The sequence below is a fragment of the Malus sylvestris genome, chromosome 11 (genome assembly GCF_916048215.2).
Source record: "Malus sylvestris chromosome 11, drMalSylv7.2, whole genome shotgun sequence".
In the NCBI taxonomy this organism is placed as follows: domain Eukaryota; kingdom Viridiplantae; phylum Streptophyta; class Magnoliopsida; order Rosales; family Rosaceae; genus Malus; species Malus sylvestris.
In genome coordinates, this window is record NC_062270.1 from 12,479,511 (window position 1) to 12,490,522 (window position 11,012).

General features: G+C 38.3%; 1 long non-coding RNA gene across 1 annotated transcript; it reads right to left on the reverse strand.

Annotated features, from left to right (window-relative positions):
- Nucleotides 1-3,558: 3,558 nt before the first annotated feature.
- LOC126591380 (uncharacterized) lies at nucleotides 3,559-4,957 on the reverse strand. The gene is made up of 2 exons (XR_007612368.1): nucleotides 4,767-4,957; nucleotides 3,559-3,966 (listed from the first exon to the last, which is right to left on the reverse strand). It is a non-coding gene; the product is annotated as an uncharacterized LOC126591380 (long non-coding RNA).
- Nucleotides 4,958-11,012: the final 6,055 nt, after the last annotated feature.

Consider the following 11,012-nt stretch of genomic DNA (forward strand, 5'->3'; position numbering starts at 1 on the left):
TTTCTGTCCAATAACCATGATTAAGTGTTATTCTCTCTCTCTCTCTCTCTCTCTCTCTCTCTCTCTTCAAGGGAATCAAATATATATATGGAAGTATTTGTGGCCTCAAAAGGAGTAAAAAGCTCCACTGTCCTGGGTCACCAATTCACGTTCGCTTGTGGGAACAACTTTTGGCTGTGAAAGATAGTGCCCTTTTTTGTCATTTGATAAGAGAACAATTTAAACGAAACAATTATATTGTCGTTGTAGTTTCATATGTATCGATCAAACATGCGCGACATTATATAGGAGAAAAAAAAACTTATACATATTGTTGAATATATTGTTAGCACGAGGTACCACGTTGATGGTGTACTCGTTGTAAGTTCCTTATATGGGGTGAAATATGAAGTGGCTACTAGGGAGAGTATATGTCATGGCTTGTATTCTAATTATTAATGTATATTTGACGGCAAGTGGGTTTTGTCCAAATGTTCAATCCGAGTAGTTGAGGAGCATAATTAAGCTGGTTTTCCTTGAATAGTAATTTTATTTGCCTTTCAAAGTGCTTGAATGTCTACCATTTGAGTGGAGGAGATCAAAATGTTTGAATTTCTCACCTACAATGTAACTGTACATGTGGAAGTGATGGCAGGGTGTCATGCATAAGCTACATATATAAGGCAACTAAGCCTACTAAGGAAGAAAATACCAATTATGAGGGGACTGCACAGATCCATTTCTTGAGAATAACTACATGTATAGGTTTATGATTGAAACCGTTTGAAATTTCAACCTTCATTTGAAGATGATCTCATCTGGAGGATTAAATAATTTGTGATTCAAAATTTTTATTTTTTATTTTTTTTAATTTAATTGATTTTTTATTTTTTTTAGATGTTTTTCAAATAAATATTAAAAAGATTAAATATATTCTATTATCTGATTTATACAGTAAAGATACGCAATTTACAAGTAATGATGTATTCCCTCGTAGGGAGATTCAAGTATTATTCAATTGTTATTACCTTGTTGTCGTAATAAAGTGTTAATTTAGTATCCGAAAGGAGATGAACTGATGAAGTAGTGAAAGGTATTACAATATAGTGTAGAACTAAGGAAGAGTTTAAGGTTTTATGGGGTATGCTGAAAATAACTCGAATCCGTCCTATTTTATTCGTCTTTGTCACTCCCTCAAGTGACCTATCATGTGGGAGGCAATGAATACAAAAGTCTTTCTTGTAAAGACAGTCCTTCACATAAATTACTTTGAATAGGTAAATCAATCATTTGTCTTTGTGGATTCAACATTAATCCTCTCATATCTACTAATTGGTGTACTTGGGATGCATTTCCTCTAGTTCCCAAAAAGGACATCATATGGACTCGATTAAAAGGGTCGGTCATCCTAAAATTAGGATTCACTCCTTGTCGCAAATATTCACATGTAGCATACCATATCTCAATAGATCGGCGTAATTTTTCTACTGCGTCTACATTTCCATAATGGCATCAGTAGTAAATGAAAGGGATGATATAGCCCTATTGAGAGAGTATGGACCGGACCTAAGGTATCGTTTGGTATGCAGACGGGATAGGGCGGAACGGAATGGGACGGGATGGGTGAGACAGAATGGGACGGGACAGGACGGGACGGAACGGAAAGGGAGCAAAGATGCCCTTGGATGGAAACAAGGAGGAAGAAGGAGACGGAAAGATTATAATTTTGTGTTCCACGGATGTGGAACAAGTCGTTCCAGGGGGTGAGGCGGAACGAAAATTCACCCAAAATTCGTCCCGTCGAACAGCGCGTTCCACCCGTTTTAGGCTCACCAAACGTGGACGGAACACCTTGTCCCACTCTATTCTGTCCTGTCCCACGTACCAAACGGTACCTAAAGTATTCCAAATTACGCTTGAGTGTTAGGGTTAAATCAAAGAAAAGAACAAACAAGATTAGGGATCTTTTAGTTTAAATCAATTATAAGAAAACTTTTAGCTAAAATTCAACCATAATAATTTTATAAATACCATTATAATTCAAATTAATTACATGATTGTCATTCAATCCTACAACGTTTTTCAACTAGCCAACTTTTCCTAGGACCAGTTAATCAAATTTCTAGTGACTAGCCGATCACACTGACGGAGCTACACCCACAGCTACAACGAGCTGTAGCCTATAGGGAGGACTTTTACAAACTACAACTATAATAATCTATATATGAGCTTATTGTTGCTTATTGTAGGTATAATAGCCCACCCAACTCCTGCTAAAGCTATTATTTAATATGCTTTTTTTAGTACAACAATATATTTTACACTAAGGGGATGGGGAGTTTGGCTAAGCCACACAATGAGCAACCTAATTTGGTATCGAATTCGCCATCTACAAGAATCGAACCTAAGACCTGTCACTCATAAGTGAAGAGGAATACTACCAGACCGTAGTAATGTGTGACAATATGTTTTCTTTTTGTACAAAATATTATCTACACTAAAGGGGAGGGAGGTGTGATTAGCCTCACAATGAGCTTGCAAAGTTGCAATAATGTGGTTCAAATTAGCTTTTGGTGAGAATTGAATCTTAGACCTCTCACTTACAAGTGAAGAGTAATACCACTAGACTGTTGTACTAAGTGGTTTAATATTTTTCTTAATTCATAAATAATACTTCTATTACCTTATATATGATTTTACTATTTTTAGGCTAAAAGTAAAAATGGTAAATTAATACGTAATTAGGTTTTCCTACACCCCATGCATTTTACCTTATTCATTGAAAAGAAAAAGTCCCCTCAACACTCTTCGACAAAGTGTATTGCTTTCCCAAGAAAAGAAAAACTATAACATTATGTTTGGATGAGGAAAATAAACTTAGAATTTGGATAAAAGTCAGAATTTATAAATTGACATGCATCAATTCCTTTGTTTGGATTCATAAACATAGAAATTTAGAATTTCCGCGTGGAAAAAAACTTGGAATTTGGGACCTCTAATTCCAAAGTTTAAATTCCATGTAAATAGGTGTCATTTCCCAATTTCTATGATTAAGAGTTTAAAATTAACAAATTTTGTATTCAATTCCATATTCTTTTAGGTTAACCAAACAAGAAAATTCACAAATTCTAGAAAATAAAATCCCGTGATTTCAATTATCATCATTTTAAAATTCCTTAGTAATCTTAAAATTCTTCATCCAAACATAGTGTAAATCACCGTCAAATTATTTTCTAGTTCAACACTGGGTAAGTTCCTCATCTCCCCGTTTAACTTATTTCTTGATTCAATTGTTAGGTTAATTATTTCTTTGGTCTTTGAATTTGTTTATTAGTGTTAAAGATTTTGAGAATAGTCCTTTTTTCATGGTTTTTGTATTTGTAACTAATGAAAAGAGCTCGGCGACAATATTAATTCTAATAATAAAAGATTTGAATTCCATTAAGGATTAAGGGGCACAACTTGAATTGGTATCCCCTAACCTATTTTTCTTTTGGGTACTTACAGTGGCAGATCCAAGATTTTAACATAGGGTGGTCCCAATATAAAAGCTCCAAAAAAAAATGGACGAAAATATCATTGAACAAATAAATCGCAAACTACAACTTTTCATTTATAATCTTTGTGCTAAACAAGCTAGAAATATTAAATTTGTCCACGACATGATTTCATACTTCGAAAACATGTCATGATAGTTTCATTGTCAATACAAGAAAAAACTTCTTTCTCATTGTAAACAACTAAGCTATCATTTAACCATTGATCCTCCATTATGTAACACAATCTTCAACAAAAAATCTGTATCAACTAACACTAAAAATAAGTAAGAACTAACACTAAATTAGAAAACTTACAGAAATTCTAAAGTTGATGCTGATGGCGTTCAGCGAATCGGTTGGCTTGGGCTTTGGCTCGGTCTCAGGAGAAGTATTTTCTGTCAGCAGTCCACCCATTTCTCAAAGTTCTTGAAGACCTAATAAAAGTATGCTAACCAAGAAAAAAAAAACAAAGAACATCAGCTTTGGCTCGGTCTTAGAGCAGCCTTGATGTTAAACATATATCCATTAAGGACGGATACACCATATCTTACCTAAACAAAAGAGAATGGAAAAGAGGGATATGGCGTCTTACTTTATGAAAAAACACACCCAAAAATTCATTGATCACACATTAGCCTAATCGCTAGGCACTAGCTCATGTAAATAAAGGAATTCATCATAAAGGAAAAACCCGTTTATTTAAGCATGCAAAAAGTTCAGATCAACTAAATACATGAAATCAATAAACTGAGACCAACTCTTTCATATCATGGCAAAGGTGAACCAATTTCAATACTGAAGCAATTCAACCAATCTCCCAAAGTAATAATAAGAGCCTATTTACTAGCTTCTTTCAGCTTCAAAAGGGAAACCCATTTTCCTACTATTTACTTGAATTAAAAAAATCCTCCAAACAGGAACTAATCCACAGAAGGAACTTGAAGCAAAAAGCCCAGATAAAGAAATAAACTTCGTCACACTGATTCCGGATTTCAATCAAGATTCAAGACACGCCCTTTATCTAATACCCACTCTGGCATTCCTTCGAGCACATGGTGGGCACTTTGTTACTACAATCAACTCCATCATACTTCATACATGCTATATATTTACCAGAACCATCAGAAACCACCAATACAAAGGCAAAACAGAACACCCAGAAGAAAATTAAAGCAACCCATCTAATCAAACACGAAGACAACCTTAACAATAAATCTGTATCAACTAACACTAAATTAGAAAACTTACAAAAATTCTAAAGTTGATGCTGATGGCCTTCGGCGAATCGGCTGGCTTGGGTAGCGTGAGGAACAGGAGCAGCAGACAATTAGTGACTTGGGTGAATCGGATTCTGATGATGACCTTCGGAAAATCGGCTGGCTTAGGTATTATTGGTAAAGTGAATTTGATTACTATTCTGTAAGATGGTGAGTGCTCGATCACGGGAAGGTTCTCACGTGAGTTTTTAAATTTTTTTAATGACTTGGCTCAAAACGACGTCGTTTTGGCCAAGTCATTTAAAAAAAAAAAAAGGCTTTTTTCTTCCTCCCCTGTTTTGCACAGCGTGCCATGGCTGCTATTCTTCTCGACCGTTGCCCAGACTTGGGTGGTCCTTGAGGATCCTTACGACTATTTATCTGAGCTTCCGGGTGGTCCTGGGACCACCTTGATCCCTTAATAGATCCGCCCCTTGGTACCTATTATCAATAAAAATGATAATGATAATGATTTGTTCTCTTTCTATTGCTTTTTCGTATGCATGTTTTATTTGTGTTAAAACTAGTTGGAAATTAATTAATAGACTTGTTTGGATTATAACATTACATGGGCAAAAAAAATAAAATAATAAATCATATGATTACATGCTAATAATTTTAGCTGGGCCCATGAATCTCCCAATGACCTATTTGCTTCTCCTACATTATCCGTGGAACATCATCAACAATCATTTCAAGCACTTTCACCACGGAACCAAACATGGAAATGATACTAATCAAGGTACCATAATGTGAGTTCCAACGTGTGTCACTGGCACGCTTGGGACTAGTTTCTTGATTTAAACCCTGGCCCGTTATAAGACAATCGTTTTCAAAAGCTTCCATAAGATTCTTTTGTAGTTACTCTCTCAGTGCATCACGACGCTTACAAGATACTCTAACAATAGTAACCACACTATTTGCCAATGTGAAAAAAGTGACAATATCAACATTTCCCTTTGCCACCGCAACAAGAGCTAGTTGAAGTTGAAGTGCAAAACAATGAACATAAAAAGCACAAGGATTTTCTCTTAATATCCTTGACTTAATACATTGAACTCACCTTTCATGTTACTAGCTCCATCATAACCTTGTCCTCGTAGCATGGAAATACTCAAGGTCCAAAACTATGTCGTTTATTTTTTTGGCTCTTGGTGTTTTTTTTTTTTAATTAGACTAAAGGTCCAAAACTATGTCGTTTTGACAAAGTAATATTTATTAAAAAATAATAAGAAGATCCACTCTTCTTTCAAACATTTTATCAAACAGTTAAAGGGCATGTATGGAAAATCGACACCTTTTGCATCCTGCTTGGTGAAGCCAATAATGGGTCCAGGTTGGGTGTCGACTGCTTGGACCTGTGAGACTAGTAGAGCCTGCTGAATCTTCATCTTCGTAGAGTTGCTGGTGGCCCCTAAGTGCTCGGATTTAGCGAAGATGCCATTAATTCGAATCGTCTTGGTTGGCGGCTCCTCGTCATTGTCTGCATTCCTTCTAAGCTACACAACTGACTTGTCCAAATATCTGTCGACCTTACCTTCTTTCACAAGCTTCTCTAGGTAGTTCTTCCAAGTGTAGCAGTCATCAATTGTGTGACCGGGACCTTAGTGGAACGCGCAGTATTTGATGTGATCCAACTTGGAAATATCTCCCTTCGATTGTTTCGGCAGCTTGAACCATAACTCGTTCTTCATGTTGCGAGGATTTGGTGGATCAGAATTGAGAATTTAGAGTAGTTCTTAGTCTTCAAGCCTTCTTTGGTCGTGGGTCGGTTCTTACGTTTAGCCTCTTGCCTGCTTTTGCTGGACTACTTCTCGTCCTCCTTCCTTTGAGCCACTGTCAACTCTTTTCGAGGATGCTTCGGTGCCTTGTCTGCTCGTCGAGCCTCGTCCCAAAGTGCATGCTTCTCTGCTAAAGCAAATGAGTCTACTAGAGTCAGATCTTATTTCATGATCATTTCTCCGAACAACAGGTGGTCTGTTGGGTGTCCTTTTTGAAAGGTTGCACTTGCTATCGAGTCGTTGCATCCGAAGATCTTTGTCTTCTCTGCTTTGAACCTTTTCACGTAGTCGCAGAGCGACTTCTTTAGGTTTTTCTTCACATTGAAAAAGTGGTCGGACTTTTTCTTGATCGAGCAATATGAGGAGTATTCTTTAGTGAAAACTAAGGAAAGATCATCAAAACTCTGGATGGATCGTGGCGGAAAGGTGTGAAACCAATCTTGCGCCTCGCCTTGTAAAATGGTGGCGAATATTTTGCACATAAGGGCATCGTTGTTCCAATAAAGGACCATCGCTCTTCAGTAGTGCTTCAAGTGCCTCTCCAGATCTCCATCTCCTTTGAAAGATGTGAAGTGTGGCATGCTAAACTTGCGTGGAGGCTTTGCCACGCTCCGATAGTCAATATGAGCAGCCTTCTAGGCAAAGCGTTCATTCGCTGTTAGGCCTGCAATGAGCATTATCCATATCACATCGGAGCAGGTAGCACGACAAACGGAGAGAAACAGTCACTCAATCCAGCTCAAGTTCAACCAGCAGCCTACGAAGAAATCCCTCGCCTGCTAGGAATCTACCTCATGCACCGTAGCCGCGGCATAGACGGGTCGAGCATGGAGAAGAGCAGCCTAGACCAGTAGGTTAAAACCGAGGGCTCCGCTACCCCAACAAAGGCAAATTCAGGAAGAGGTAGAGATGTTCCTCAATGAACGGTTGAGTGATTTCCAACGCAACAAAGTGGCCGATGAAGCACTACAGCAGGATATGACCAACATGAGTAGGTCACCCTTCACGAACAAGATCGAGAAGCCAACTCTAATCTTCAAAAATGCAGCGTCAAGGTATCTATGGACATTCACGGAACTTTGGAGGTCAGCACCCAAGTTATCTTTGGACGTTCACCGAAGTTTGGGGGGTCAGCTGACCCTTCCTGCCCCTTAATGCATCAGCCTCTGGTGGAGGAGGGGGGCTTGGGTGGTGGGGGACGGTTTGAGGTGTTAACGGGTTTGGGAGGGTGGGGGGATAGGTTGAGGATGGGACGAGTTGGTATGGGATACTAGGAGGACAAGTGAGGTGGGGAATGGATGGGTTTGGGCGAGAGCAAGAGGGACGATTACAAAATTTTTGAAAATATTAATTACAATTTTAGATATATTATAAATTCGTAGGAAATATTAGAAAATTTTAACAAATATAATATATTTTTTATATATTATAAATTTGTACGAATTATTAGAAATTTTTAGGAAAGTTTGGAATTTTGAAATTGTTTGCAATTTTCCTATAGATATCGAGGTCGCGCAATATCCGCATAAGGTTCGAAGGAAGAGTCATGGTTGAATGCAGCCCACGACATTTGTGTGCGCACACCGAAGTCCATGCAAGGTTGAGTCATGCAATAGGAGCCATAATCCGCATGAGGTGCCCATTACAATCTTTAGATGGAGAAATATCTCCTCTGAGATGAAGCATGTGTTGATGGTAGAACTCTCGGTAAAGGTGTTTTTTTTAATTTAGCATTTTTAATAATCTTAATTATTTGAGATAATTATTTATTTAATAAATGTATTTATAAAAATACACTTCTTGTTTGGGATAAAATCTGAACTTTGGGCCAGAGAGAAAGTCGGCCCAAACCCAAGGCCCAGAGGAAAACTTAGGAGGCAGGAAAGAGGCTTTCGGCTGGGCACAAGTTACAAAGGCCACCTGCTTACCTGCTCAAAGACCACAGGGGGTAGGCTATTCAGTCACTACACAGCCCAATAAAGTACTTTATTGGTGGCATTCATGTAAAAAAGCTAGTGAGTCATCACCAAACCGCATTCGGGCACCACTATTGCTACAGGAACCCAAGCTGAAGTCGTCTATAAAAGGAGGAAGAGAAGACAGAATTAGGGACACTCAAACAAACAAACAAAAGCCAAAACTCTGCTCAAGCCAGATTTGCCTTCAACGAAGCTGTAGTCAGCACAAGCCTTCATCCCATTCGGGATAAACCTTCCCAAACCCCTGTAATAGCTCTGCTACCTTGTTCATGGTGGTATCGATTCATTTTGTATCCTCTTCTCCCCCGTCTACCCCTCTAAAAGCTTTCAGACATCTGACAGAGCCACAAAGATAGATTTTGTAAGAAGTTCAGCCTTGGCCGATAAGGTTCAAACTTACCCGACTATCTTTGCTCTGTCTTTGTCTTTTCTTTCTTTTAAAAGCACAATAACATGTTATATATTCCCAGTTATATACAAGTTATTTCTAGCAAAGTCATAATGAAAATGAGTCTTCAGCACTTGAATCCGATCTGAATCGCGTCAGAGTTCAAATCAGATCTAAGTCTTAAGCCCGGCGGGCATGTAATTTAAAGATCAGTTTAAAAGTCCTTGGCCTCAAGGCATAAAAAAGAACTCTATGTGGACTCAACCCATCCACGACAATCCTTGATAAGCGAGAAGTCCGAAGTTACTTGGGGCGCAAGTAATCAATCTATTTCTCCGTTTTGTTGCTATTATATCTTGATTCGTAGAAAAGGCTTAAGCATGGAGTGAATTCTGATAGAAAGCCTCAAGGCCTACACCTAAGGCCCCACGAAGGCATCTATTTAGCTTCATTTCATGTTGCGGTCTAATTGGTCCAAGTATAAGGATTAACTCTGATAGGAAGCCTCAAGGCCTATACCTAAGGCCCTACAAAGGCACTCATTTGGGTTCGTCCTACCTCTTGGATTCAGATAATCAAAGGTATAATAGTGATAAGACTTTGGCAACCATAAAAGACCAAATATGATACATCCAAGCGCTGGTTTAGTTTGACAGGAAGCCTCAAGGCCTATACCTAAGGCCCCACAAAGGCACCTGTTATATCTAACTTGGTTTCTCGGGCGTATACATATTCAATCAAAGCTTAACACCCATTCAACATCTGCCATACTGAAGATGGCAGTGGCACGCCTGAGCACGACAAAGTTAATCTTGATTGTGAACCTTAAGGCCTACACCTAAGGCCCCACAAAGGCACCCTTTCAAATTAACTCTGTCCTTCTCTTTCAGAATTGCCCGACGAGCCTTGCCCGAAGTGTGTCTTGCCCGACCAAGATCTGCCCGACAAAGGCTTGCCCGAGCGAGCCCGAGAAGAAAGCAGAAGTACGACAGATACCCTCAACCGACGCCATTCTCCCAGGGGAGCTGTGTGCTCGTCCGCCAGGAGATTCCTGCGACGAACACTTCTTTTTTGTCTATCTCAGAACAACTTCAAGATCGACCTAGAAGTATCAAAATACATAACCCAGTTGTGAAATGAACGGTTCATGGAATAGAAGTACGAGTTGTGCAACCACTCGAGGACTTTAGAAATTCATGATCAAGCTTTGACCCATCCGCTCTATTGTTTTGCGTATAGAATGGATGAGTGACACTGGCTCTACGATTATTTTGAGAATTTTTAAATTCTCAAAATGTATGTCTTCTGGAGTAAAGCAGTTGGACGAGTGAAGCAGTTTCCAATCGAGAAAAGTAGTTCGTTGATGGTTTTCAATTTTAATATAATTGTACAAACACTTTGGCATTATTAATGAATAATTTCTTTGTTAATATGATGATATTAATATAATTACATTTAAATATAATTTAATATATTTTTATTTTTTAATATTAAATAATGTTTGCCTGACGAATGTACATTTTCAATTTTATTTTTCTTAATAAAGCTTACCTGGCAAAGGCAAAGCTTTTGTCGGGTAAAATAAGGTTTATAATTTTTTTTTTCGAAAATTTATACTTTGCCCGAGGAACGTAGTTTTGCACGATGAAATGGTCGTCAATATTTGAGTCGGGCAGAACTACTTTGTCCGACAAATTCAAAATCTCGTCGGATAAACCTTCGAGCAATAAGCTTTGTTCAATTAAATTTTGTCGTAAAAGTTTAATTTTAAATTCAGTTAGACAATGGTCTCGTAACCGGTTGTCAACCAGAAATAAAGGGGAATTTTTTGTTGTTGGTGAAATACCTCGCTCACCCTTTCCTGATTCGACTAGGAGAGCTTCTTCTTATTAAGTTCAGATTCCGAAACCCTAGTTACTTCCAATTCCTTTCTCTCCAAGTAACTTAGCAACCCTCCATCCTATTCCTATTCGTAATAGGATGCTCCATCCTATTCCTAATCGTAATAAGATTATTCCTACTCCTATACACAGCGCTTATAAATATCACTAGTCTCTTGCTCTCTCTCCCCATCAAAACTTGGGCAAACA